This window comes from Aedes albopictus, chromosome 1, assembly GCF_035046485.1.
Source record: "Aedes albopictus strain Foshan chromosome 1, AalbF5, whole genome shotgun sequence".
In the NCBI taxonomy this organism is placed as follows: Eukaryota; Metazoa; Arthropoda; class Insecta; order Diptera; family Culicidae; genus Aedes; species Aedes albopictus.
The window spans coordinates 32062490-32076099 of record NC_085136.1 but is presented as its reverse complement, the minus strand read 5'-3'; the positions used below and the strand labels follow the sequence as shown (position 1 = coordinate 32076099).

Here is a 13610-nt window from a genome sequence, read left to right as displayed (position 1 = left end):
GTACGACAGAACAAGAAGGGAGCCAGAAGTTCGGCGAAGGAGATTTGGTGGATGATTGACACTTTTAGCATGAATCTGACGAGTCAAGTCAACAAACAACAAGAGACCGAACCAAAGCTGCATCTTAGGAGTCCTTGGATCTGTCTAGTTGCAGATCAGATTCAATCGGATTCAAGTGCCCGTTGTGAACTGCCAATATTTGTAGGGATCGCAAAGTGACCCCAAGGAGCATTGAAGAGCCACATACCGTGAGTGATCGCTAATCCTTAGTTTTTCCTTTTGCCCATACCCGAAAGTGAGGGCAATTTTGGGTGACCTTGTGTGGTAGTGAATCTACCTTGTTATTCGACTAGCCTTCCAATGAACGTTGGAAACACACGGTGTGCCAAATGCGCATCAAGCAATCTAGTAGGTTACCCTAGCTGAAAATTTAGTAAACAAAATGTGGATAAACGATTGACTATTTGACTGCGCTCTTTGCTGCTCGTGCTGTCGAAGTAATTTGAAAATCGCTAAACCTTCATCATCATAAAGCATCATGCAGGTAAAAAAATCGTACGCATCTAAATTGTGATTTCACTAATCTTCAGTTGTTCACGAGTATGATTGTTTTGCTTCTGTACAATATCCGGATGACCGCACCCTTACTTTCATAAGATTCTGTCTCGCATTCTAACTTTTGTAAGAAGTTCTGTCTCATGACGACAGTAAAAACAGTTCACTGCGCATCTGGATGACCGCACTCTTACTTTTGTAAGAATTTTTTTCTTATTGTGACAGTAAAAACAATTTTCAGCGCGTCCGCATGACCGCACCCATAGTTTTGTAAGAAATTCTGTCTCATGGTGACAGAAAAAAAGGTCCACAGCGCGTCCGGATTACCACATCCTTACATTTGTAAGAAATTTTGTCTCATTACGACAGTAAAAACAGTCCACAGCGCATCCGGATGATCGCACTTTTACTTTTGTAAACAATTCTGTCTTATTGCGACAGTAAAACCAGTCCACAGTGCATCCGAATGACCACACCCTTACAATTGTAAGAAATTTTGTCTCATTGCGACAGTAAAAACAGTCCACAGCGCCAACAGCCCTTACTTTTGTAAAAAAAAATCTGTCTCATTGCGACAGTAAAATAGTCCACTGCGCATCCGGATGACCGCACCCTTACTTTTGTAAGACATTCTGTCTCATGGCGACAGTGAAAACAGTCCACAGCGCGCCCGGATGACCGCAACCTTACTTTTGTAAGAAATTCTGTGTTTCATGGCGACAGTAAAAAAACAGTTCAAAGCGCGTCTGAATGACCGCACTCTTACTTTTGTAAGAAATTCTGTCTCAGATGTGCGACGTCTGGTTTAACTTTGCTAATGACAGATATGTGTACAGTAGAACTCTTTGATCATCGATTCTGCTAATTCAAATAAAACAAAACAGCAACAATATCAAAACATGAACAACTACGGCAAAGGCTGATGTCGGGAGTAATTCGCGAATAGGGCGTAACTAACAAAGCAATAACAATGCGAAAACAACAACCGAACTTTGCTGATCAAAGTTTAATTCCTATTTAGAAGGAAAACAGAATAATTCAACTTAAATAAGGTTAATTGATACAGTTCTGACATAGTTTCTTGTTTTTCTAAGAACACTGTACGGATTTGATATTTTTTGCACTATAAATTGCATTTATTTAATTACGCCTGAATTGATACCTGAGAATGCTAATTTCGCCCAATACTATGCGCCTCGAATCGATATCATTTTCAGAATCGCCTTTTACTATTCGCCTTGTTTATGATTTTGACAGAATTTCGCCATTTGCTTTCGCCGTGTTTACGTTTTGATTTCAGTTTCGCCTTCTACCATCGCCGTGTTTACGTGTTAATTTCAGTTTCGCCTTTCACTTTCGTAAACAAAACACCAAACAAAACAAAGGAGCAGAAGGCGTAATTCTTGTTTTTGTTTGTTTGGAATAGAATGGGATTACGCCTTTCACTCAATCAGTGATTTTCAATAGTTAGAAAAATTATATCAAGGAAACTTTGTGAGCATTTAGAAGACAAATCTAGCTTCTTTTCACTCCTGCAATTACTCAAATTGTGTACATTTTGTTGGTTACGGCTTTTTCGCTAATTATTACGGATGTGTAAAAGAAGCGAAACGAAACTAAAAATTATGTGCCTAGTATTATGTAGGGTATTGGTTCCCTTGTTAAGCATGTGGCTCCCATTTTCATCCTACGAAAAACAATGAATTGAAGCGCTGTTTGTTTTGTTTTCAATTATTGTATTTTTTGTTAGAAGTGAGCACGCATGAAAACAAAAGGAACGGAATCAATCGATGCCGTAATCGCTTGTTTTCGAATAGGATGAATATGGGAGCGTGAGATTATTAATGGCACTCATACCCTAGTAAGCTTGAAAACTCCTGTTACTATATTCACTCCTGAGAAGAGGGAGAGTGTGTGGTAGTGAATCTACATTGTTATTCGACTGCCTTCCAATGAACGTTGCACAATGGTCCGAATCCACGTTTTAGCAGGAAAAAAATCCGTATCTCTGTTTTCGTTAATTTTAGGCGTTTGGTGTCTTCAGAGAAGTTGTTTGCATTTGTTTGCTGCATCTTTTCCAAAAATTTTTGATTAGGGTGGTCCTCGTCCTAACTCAAATCTGGAAAAGAAGTTTTTAATTTTAAGTCATACGCGATCGAGTTCTTCAGAAAAGTTGTAGGCAATGCTATTTCGAGCAACTTTGCTGAATACGCCGTTTATCTAGCTCTTAATTTGAACATAGTAGGTCAATTTTAAGTTTTGACTTAGGGTGAGCCCCCCAAAAACGGTTTTTTCGCAATAACTTTTTTATTTGATTTTTTTCGAAGATGTGAGCTTCTGAGCATTTGAAGAGCAAGTAATGACGCATATTTGTTCTGAACATTGCATGTTGCTAGGTCTTGTCATTCAAATGTTATGGGCAATTTTGACTTAAAAACAACGATGTCTTCAAATGCTTATATCTCATGGAGCTGGTAAAATAAAAAAAGTTCTTTAAGTGGCATTTGGAAGGTCACATATAAAGCCAAATGTGGAGGAAATATTACAAGAACGTTATTTTTTAAATTGGAATAAATCGACTCCAAAAATCTCCTTAAAAAATCGAAAAAACTACTTATAACTCATACAATTTTAAAGATAGAGTCAAACTGTCTTCGAAAAAAATGTGGGTTTTCACCATACCTAAAAGTTTCCCATACACGACTTCTTTGTAAAACGTGAAACAAAAGCTTGAAATTGATAATTCGTTTTTAAAGAATATAATCGTTCTGATTTCCTAGAAAAACATAGCATGTACCCCTAAAAATCAAATTATCAATTTCAAGCTTTTGTTTCACGTTTTGCAAAAAAAAAATCGTGCATGGAAAACTTGTAGGCATGGTAAAAACCTACATTTTTTCCTAAGACAGTTTGACTCTATCTTTGAAATTGTATGAGTTATAAGTAGTTTTTTCATTTTTTAAGGGGATTTTTGGAGTCGATTTATTCCAATTTAAAAAATAACGTTCTTGTAATATTTGCTCCAAATTTGGCTTTATATGTGACCTTCCAAATGCCGCTTAAAGAACTTTTTTTTTTTAATTTTACCAGCTCCTAGAGATATAAGCATTTGAAGACATCGTTGATTTTAAGTCAAAATTGCCCATAACATTTGAATGACAAGACCTAGCAACGTGCAATGTTCAGAACAAATATGCGTCATTACTTGCTCTTCATATGCTCCGAAGCTCACATCTTCAAAAAAAAAAATAAATTAAAAAGTTATTGCGAAAAAACCGTTTTTGGGTGGCTCACCCTAAGTCAAAACTTAAAATTGATCTACTATGTTCAAATTAAGAGATAGATAAACGGCGTATTTGGAAAGGTTGCTCAAAATAGCATTGCCTACAACTTTGCTGAAGAACTCGATCGCGTATGACTTGAAATTTAAAAGTTCTATTCCAGATTTGAGTTAAGACGCGGACCACCCTAATCAATTTTTTTTGAAAAAGATGCAGCAAACAAATTCAAACAACTTCTCTGAAGACACCAAATGCCTAAAATTAACGAAAACAGAGATACGGATTTTTTTCCTGCTAAAACGTGGATTCGAACCATTGTGCGTTGGTAGCACATGGTCTGTCAAATGCACATCAAGCAATCTAGTAGGCGCGCAAACGGTCGTCGCGTCACTACTTCGCGAACGTCAAAGTGTAAACATAAGTTACTTCCGGGGGGCACTCGCTTGTCCACAATAATTCCAAGTTCCACACACCTGGACCGGCGACAAGGTGTCTCCACGTGCTAGTGAACCCAGCGTTGTGGGTAAAGTGTGCGAAGTGGTAACGAGTCAAAGGCAGATGGCCGGCGAGATCGCTTCAGCCTTTGCTCTTGGTGAGCCTCAGCGACTGTCACTGTTGTGAAGGGTTACTGTGAGGTCCACCGGGATTGAGCGAATTCCTCGGACGCTATTTGGGCCAAGCTGGTCGAAGCGAAAGTTTCATCGGCAAGTGCGGAGGTCACCTGAACAAACGGATCGACGACCCCTCATTAGAACAATATCTGGCGGTTGAGTAGGAGGTCTGACGTTCTACCCGACTCGCGAGCAGCCCGAAGTAATGACCATACCAGCTGTTGCGCGCGGATATCGACCCGACCAATGGAGCCGAAGGTCGCTTCATCTAGCCGGTTTCTCCATCTCACCTGTTTTCAGCGAGGGGTCGCAACGATACAACTGAGAACCTAGGCCTGAAGTAACCGAGAATGGCTTGTTAATTCGGCAACGATAGGGATCCACCTGCGTCCTTTGGTCGGCTACCTGTGGCGGACGCCAATAAGTCCGTTAAGTTAGGAAAGCTCAAGGCGGGCTAGTTTGTATGCTCACTGGGCATACACGAGCCACCGAAGGCTTGCTTCAGATGTCTGGAACCAGGGTACAAGTCAAAGGACTGTACATGCCCTGACAAGAGCAAGCTACGTACGGCATGCAGAAGCAAAGGCCTTAAGGCGCAAGGCCGCACGAACCCTCCCAAGTGCTTGAATAGTTGCGGAAAAATCGTGAACAGCAAGAACCCTACGGGAGTTGCAAGGTGTCCGGCTTTTAAGGGAACCTCAGCTAACAAGTCCAGGAGTTGGTGTCTACATCTTACGATGGTATTGAGGTCGCCTAAGTGAACGGGATCTTTTTCTGATCAAGCAGCTCATGCAGATGCTGAATTGTATGACGATCGAGTTGATAGGGTGAAGACCAGTGGTAATAGCGGGTGACTTCAATCCCTGTCTATGGAGCGGACTCCATCATCGACGTTACTTTTTGAAGTTTTGGCCGTACAAGTAGTTCCTACTGGAGAGTAGACGACATGTGCCGACACTCACAGCGATCACCTGGCGGTTCGCTACAGTATCGACAACATGAACAACAGGCAGCGGGTAGAGGAATGTATGACTAGGCCAAGGCCAAACCCTCGTAGGTAGAATACGCCATACTTCAACGACGAGGTATTTAGAGAGGTGCTGCGCCGTGAGCGAAACTTACTTGGTCTAAGCGGGGACGAGCAGGAAGCGGTGCTCTCGCATGCATGCGATGCGACCCTATCTAGGCAAGTCCTCCCTAGGAATGAGAAACCACCGGCGTTCTGGTGGACTCAAGCGATTGCGAACCTGCGCCGCGCCTGTTTACGGTCTTTGCCGTGTGTGGCAGCCAAGATCACACTCAAGACCGAGATAAGGGCAAGCAAAAAGGCCTACTTTGAGGGTCTCTGTCAGAGTGCCAGTACGAACCCATGGGATGATGATAGCATCGTCAAGGCCATAACAAGAGGCGGCGTAATGGCTCCAGAGATGCTGGAAAGGATCATCGAGGGGATCTTACGCTATCATGGTCTGAGTCCTTTCATAGAAGCGCTGGAGACTGGAGCTGGCAATGAGGGGAGAGGGTCACCGATGAGTAACTTGCGGGGACTGAAACATTTTTTAGCGTAGATCAGGCTCTGGTAGCGTAGGTAGCTATTGCAGAGGTTCCTAGGATGTTCAGATCTGCTAAGCAGAAATGTCTGGGCGAGAGATCCTTCCCAGGAGTTTGGAAGCGGCGTAGTCTGGTCGTATTGCGGCATGTAGTCGGCAATATGCTTGCACGACACGTTGGGGAAGTGCAGAGTATTATCCTAAGCAGACTGTTGATGTACACCGAGGCTTTGGATACTTTCTCAAGTAACCAGTTCGGCTTCCGCAAGGGAAGGTCGGTCGTAGACGCTATCTTGTCGGTTACAAAGAACGCCGAGATAGCTCTTCAGCGCAAGAGGAGGGGAATTCAGTACTGGGAGTAGTGATCCTGGATGTAAGGAACGCATTCAAAAGTGCCAGTTGGGCGGCTATTGCCGATGCGTCTTGCATCTTGGGATACCCGAGAACATGCACAAGACTCTCGGAAGCTATCGAGCTTGTATCGAGTACTAGTATACGCTACAGAGGTGCTTTCACAGGAGTGAAATGTCGTGTACGATGAGTCGTTGAGGTTCAAGTTTCCAGTGGGCTTGGATGCCTGCTAAAGTTCAGCCTCACCATTGGAAAACTTCGATCGAGCCGTTTCAATGCGTCCATGCGGACTAGGTCGGTCGGTACCTGAACTGCTACTTCTTTCAAGCATCAAAATATCATCGTGAGACAAGGCGTGAGAACTTCAAGCTGTTGAAAACTATCTGTCAACAGCAACGATCTCAGCGGAGCCATCCACGGTTGCCTCAACCATCAGATCATCTGATCAAACCCGAGATGCCATCTGCTGTGCACTACTAGAATAACTGAATAATATCCGTTTGAATTCTTAATTCTGGGCCCATAATTCACTTGAAGAACGGTACAAAAGTGGGTGAGTCCATTCCATGTCTTACTTCACTCGATTAATGCAATTCATTATAGATCAATGAAGAGTTTACTGTGTACCTTTATTTGAAATGTATCACACTACACAATTGAACAGTTCAAACCCGACGACTCACCATCCATTTCAAGCTCAGTTAGATAACTTCACAATCCGTCTCGAATTCCCATTGTATCCACACTATTTGTGTGTGGGATCTTAACCGGTATTGACAATTTATTTGTCATTTAATACCATCATCGGTAGCGCACCCAGTCCACAGCATCCCTTGTACCGATTCTCTTTCATCCCCTCCTGCTCGTTTCAGATAAATTCGTCCAGAGGGAGCCCTTCAAAATCAATTGTACACCAACCCGCGCGCCGCCCGTCATTGACCCCGCACACGTTGTGTCATCTTCATCATCGTAGCAGCCTACACGCTCGAGTCCTGTCATTGAAACTGTTGCCACTTCGCTCGCCGCCGTTTCAAGTGGCCTACTTCGATCCTGATCGAAATCGTCGTTTCAACTGACGGACGGACGAACCGAAAAGGTACAACACAACACAATCGATAATGTTGTGACTGTCAACAACAATGACGCGGACAATGGACCATGCGGGATGTGACCGGAGATGGCTATCGGAACCTCGGAAAAACGACGGACAAGTTTCCTCTTCCTCTTCCTGGCGCTGCCAGCATCGGTCATCATCATCTAGAATAGAAACGTGCGTCGGTGACCTTTGTTCTTCCATCCACGGCTGGGCCCAGAACCCAGCCAGATAATCTAGGAAACATGTTTTAATTATTTTTATTTCGGAACAGAAACTGTCGTCCTTTTCTTCTCGCCCCGAAGGAGATTATCGGCGAGGCAAGGCAAGGACATCGTCGCCGTCATCGATCGGTCGGAACAGGCACAGGGGTTGCACATTTGCTCCGACGTCACGGGACGGGATTACGAGGATGAGCGAGCGAGCGAGTGGTCGTCGTCGATTGAGGGGAAGAGCGGAATTTATAATAACATAACATGTTTATTTAAATTGGTTTTTGTTGCAACTATACCTACGCTACATATTGGGTTGGGTGACATGGGAAACCAACGCCCGAGCAGTAGGCGACGGCAACAGTCGAACAAAGTTGCCTTCGACACCGCGAGATATCATCTCCTGTCACAGCCTACTGCTCGGTTCGGATGGTTGCGTTGATGTGGAAATTCACGAAACGAAGGGGACGACAATTTGTTCTGCCCTTTACAGCGTGTTGTTGTTGTGAGCAAGCTTACGCACTACCCGGCAGCTCGAACTCGAAATGATATGCGATTATTTATATGCGAGTGACATTTAGATAATGAATTGTTGCCTAAAATGTATACATAGTTGAGTTGGTATTATTTGATGCAAAAACCCGGACCCCGCGTCGCGTGGAAGTTGCGCTTTCCGAACAACAAATGCCACTTTTCCGACTCATGACGAAGATGAATAATGGGCTCTTTCGTGTCGTTGCGTCGCACTAAGGGACGTTTGATGAACTTAGTTGGCCAAAAGTCAGTTTGCGATGCTTCTCGTACTTTTTTTTACATAAAAAAGTTATATTTTTCACGATTCATATCAATCGATACGTGAGTTTATCTACTTTTCGTCATTCTTCCCTTAAGTTGTTTTACGCAATTTGCTCGGACTTGAGTTAAATTAAACACGCAGAAAAAAACATGGTAAAATCAAAAATATTTCAGGTAAACTCAAATAAATTGCCAATTTATTTTGGCAACAAAACTAAAACTGTTTGGAGCAAATCGAACGTCACATTTGAAGCAAATTCAATCCATTTTTGACACAAACATGCATCTTCTGACAAGTTATGTTAGAAACAAATGTAAAAATTTTTGTTTTTTTTTGTGGCAGGTTGGCCCTACGGAAATGTTTGTTTTCCAATTAAATTTACAAAGTCATTTCCTTCTCTAGGAAAGCAAACTTCCCGCGTGGCACTTTCAATGCCAACATCATGTTGATAACATACACACTTAATTTGGAATACCGTGTTCGGTAAATTATTGACGAAAATAGAACAGCTGTATACAGCTATACTGCATTGTTTACCTTTTGTACCAGGTTTTGACAGTTGGTGTACTGAGCCTCAATAAAATCGGTTACCGAAGCTACCGAAATAGTTCTGCTGTTCTATTTTCGTCAAAAAAGTGCTGAACAGGCAATTCAGGATTGAGTGTGTACGCTCCCGAAATCAGTGGGATTTCGTGGAAACTTTTGGTGAAACTTGACATGTTTTGCAAGAGGAAATCTTGTTTGGTGCTGCAGCTGGAACTTGAGAGTTTTGTTTATGTTCTCGACGGCGGACCGGTGGGAAATCAATATGTAATTGAGTTTGTTTTAAAAATTAATATTTTAGTTTTAAATATTTTATCAGTTTACCGAATAAACATGAATATTTTTGTTTCAAACGAACGAAATTTGTCTCCGTGTTGATGAAAATTTTTTTGAAGGATCTTTTCGGACTGCTCGGAGAAAATAATAAAGGAGTTTTTGGATGATTTTCTAGGAGAATTCTCACCGAATTTTGAAGGAATCCTCGCAGAAATTTTTAGAGAAATCCTTGGAGTTGTTACATGAGGAACGTTTGGAAGATTATCTGGAATAATTTATTTCCTCGGAGGAATACATATTTTCTGAAGGATTTTACGGAGGAATGGTCCAAACTACCCAAATGGAGGAGAATGTGCCTCTGGAGCCGTTCTACTGATGCAATAATAGTTTGAGTAATTAGGTTTTAAATTTGGAATAAATTATGATGAAATTTTGGATTTTCGCTCAGTTTTACATGCAGATTTAGAATATGGAATTATCTCAGCCCCGCTAAAGAAGCCAATTTCTGAGACATCCTCACAGAAACTTCTCAGGAATTCTCGCATATATTTTCGTATGAAAAATTCCCAAAATCAGCGAAGACATTTCGTAGAAATTTATTGAGAATTTATAACAATATTCAGGGAGAGTTCTTGGAAAAAAATCTGAATAAATCCTTGGAATGTCATAGAGGATTTTTAGACAAATCGTTGCACAAACATTGGAAGAACTTGCAGAAGAATTTTAAAGAAGAACACTCGTTGGACTGCAATTTCTTGGGTTTGTGCTCACGTAAGAACTTTAACTACACCCACGGGACACGATACGAGAACGGACACAACACGTATTGTTCTTACAAACGATTTAAAGGGTTTTTAATTTACCTTTTAAGCCGACCGGTTTCGGGCTCGATGCAGCCCATCGACGGGACGATGTCCGACTAATTACGTAGAGTCGCTCACACATACTCGTACTTTACACAGTACACGTCGAGATGAGATAAAATGTTACTGTATTTTCAGCTTCGTCAAATGGAAGAGTGGTGACAATATTGGCGCATCATCTTCATTCATCAGCGGAGAGTCGGCAGTAGCGATGAACATTGATTCCCAAGCATTCAAATGTGATGTTTTTCTTACATTTTTCAATAGTTTGGCTTGCTCCCAATCCACTGTGTGTTCTTCAGTCAAAGCATGTACAGCTACACTCGATTCGTTCGGTCTACCATTCTCCACCGCATTTTTATGTTCACGCAGGCGAACTTTCAATTTGCGGCGAGTTTGTCCGATGTACACGGCTGCGCAATCTTTACACGGAATTTGGTAGATTCCTGATTTTTCCTCAGCCGGAATCTTATCCTTAAGATTGCACAACAAATCCTTTAGCGTATTTTGGCTTTTGTACACAACGTGAAGTCCATGATGCTTCAGAGTGTTCTGAACCGAATTGGACAATTTGGGGTAGAAAGGCAGACTGACCCTCCGGACTTCTTCTTTCTCGGGTTGTAATGTTGTTGCATTCCTTCTATGCTTCTTCCGTTCGTGTTTCCGGAGAATTTTGTCCACAAATTCTTTATCGTATCCGTTTAGCTCTGCCGCCCTGTGGATTCTACTTCTTTCTTCCAGGAAGTCCTCTTTTTCCATTGGTATGGTGAGAAGACGATGGGCCATGGAGTGAAACGCGGCTTGTTTTTGCGCTCCAAAGTGATAGGAATCCGAAGTTATATAGCGATCGGTGGACGTGGGTTTACGGTAGATTGCAAACTTTAATCTGTTATCCTCTTTCCTGGTAATCATTAGGTCCAGGAATGGCAGTTTTCCGTCTGTTTCTCTCTCCACAGTAAACTTTATAGTTGCGTGCCGTGAATTCAGCAAATCAAGGGTTTGTTGCAAGTAGCGTTCTTTTACTGCCGCAAAAACGTCATCCACATACCTTCTCCAAACTCGAGGGAAATATTTTTCTTTCTTAAGTTCTACCTCAAAGTCGCTCATAAAAATATCAGCCAGAAACGGAGAAAGCTTGTTACCCATACTGAGACCGAACGTTTGCTTATAGAATTTTCCTCTGAATGAGAAAAAGTTCTGGTTCATGCACGTTTTGGCCACCAAGAGATAAGCTTCAATTTGGTTCGGTGGAATTCGACATCGTTCCAAATGTCTTTGGAAGCTTAACAAGGCATCAGCAACTGGAACATTCGGGAAAAGGGCCGTCACATCAAAAGACACTAGAACTTCACCACGCCTCGCTTCGAAGTCCTTTAGTTGCTCTGCCAGTTCAACGGAGTTTCTAACGCTTGCTCCATGAACTATCGGATACCTTTTTAACTCCTCTACCAACCACGCGGCCATTTTCTCAGTAGGTGTGGAAATATTAGACGAAATCGGACGCATCGCTACAGGGTTTTTATGAATTTTGGGGAGACAGTACAACGATGCAACTTTCGGGTTTGGAACTAGAAATTTTCGTTCGAGTTTATCTTCACCCATTAGATGCGCAACCTTTTGACGAACCCCATTAGCCTCTTCGATCATCATATTGAGAGGATCCTTGGGTTTCCCGTTTTTGTACTTACACTCCTCGTATGGGCCGTCGCTAATCATTTCATGGACGCGAGAATCGTAATCCTGTTTATCCATGATTACAACTGCATTGCCCTTGTCCGCTCTCGAATAGACAACATCACGAGCTCTTAGTTGTCGGATTGCGCACCAAGTCTGAAAGCTCATTTCCTTCTCGCTATCTCTTCTTTTTGTTATTTTCGAGACGCACTGTTCAACATCATGACGGATGGCCGACTTTGATGTCAGACTGTTGAACTGAATGGCACTTTCAATGTTATTCACTGTGTCTGCAACAGGAGCACACGACGGAGGGACAGCGAAATTCAAACCCTTATTTAGCAAGTCTAATTCTGATTGTGTTGGTTGTGTGGATGAAAGGTTGACAACAAAGTTGTCAATGGGTTGAGGGGAACGTTTCGCTTGCGTGTGTGAGAGATACAACAACTTTTTTCGGTGTCTTCTTCTGGTGGTTCGGATACGCTCGTGTAGGTTTCGATTTATTCCACACATCACTGTTTGCCAGTGAGAAGAAAAAGTGCTGGCAAACAGTGATGTGTGGAATAAATCGAAACCTACACGAGCGTATCCGAACCACCAGAAGAAGACACCGAAAAAAGTTGTTGTATCTCTCACACACGCAAGCGAAACGTTCCCCTCAACCCATTGACAACTTTGTTGTCAACCTTTCATCCACACAACCAACACAATCAGAATTAGACTTGCTAAATAAGGGTTTGAATTTCGCTGTCCCTCCGTCGTGTGCTCCTGTTGCAGACACAGTGAATAACATTGAAAGTGCCATTCAGTTCAACAGTCTGACATCAAAGTCGGCCATCCGTCATGATGTTGAACAGTGCGTCTCGAAAATAACAAAAAGAAGAGATAGCGAGAAGGAAATGAGCTTTCAGACTTGGTGCGCAATCCGACAACTAAGAGCTCGTGATGTTGTCTATTCGAGAGCGGACAAGGGCAATGCAGTTGTAATCATGGATAAACAGGATTACGATTCTCGCGTCCATGAAATGATTAGCGACGGCCCATACGAGGAGTGTAAGTACAAAAACGGGAAACCCAAGGATCCTCTCAATATGATGATCGAAGAGGCTAATGGGGTTCGTCAAAAGGTTGCGCATCTAATGGGTGAAGATAAACTCGAACGAAAATTTCTAGTTCCAAACCCGAAAGTTGCATCGTTGTACTGTCTCCCCAAAATTCATAAAAACCCTGTAGCGATGCGTCCGATTTCGTCTAATATTTCCACACCTACTGAGAAAATGGCCGCGTGGTTGGTAGAGGAGTTAAAAAGGTATCCGATAGTTCATGGAGCAAGCGTTAGAAACTCCGTTGAACTGGCAGAGCAACTAAAGGACTTCGAAGCGAGGCGTGGTGAAGTTCTAGTGTCTTTTGATGTGACGGCCCTTTTCCCGAATGTTCCAGTTGCTGATGCCTTGTTAAGCTTCCAAAGACATTTGGAACGATGTCGAATTCCACCGAACCAAATTGAAGCTTATCTCTTGGTGGCCAAAACGTGCATGAACCAGAACTTTTTCTCATTCAGAGGAAAATTCTATAAGCAAACGTTCGGTCTCAGTATGGGTAACAAGCTTTCTCCGTTTCTGGCTGATATTTTTATGAGCGACTTTGAGGTAGAACTTAAGAAAGAAAAATATTTCCCTCGAGTTTGGAGAAGGTATGTGGATGACGTTTTTGCGGCAGTAAAAGAACGCTACTTGCAACAAACCCTTGATTTGCTGAATTCACGGCACGCAACTATAAAGTTTACTGTGGAGAGAGAAACAGAC

General features: G+C 42.4%; 1 protein-coding gene across 2 annotated transcripts in view; it reads right to left on the bottom strand.

Moving 5' to 3' along the window:
• LOC109428528 (paired box protein Pax-1) overlaps nt 1-13610 on the bottom strand; it is a 213629-nt gene that overhangs the window by 147587 nt on the left and 52432 nt on the right. The gene's annotated exons all lie outside the window — the stretch shown is intronic.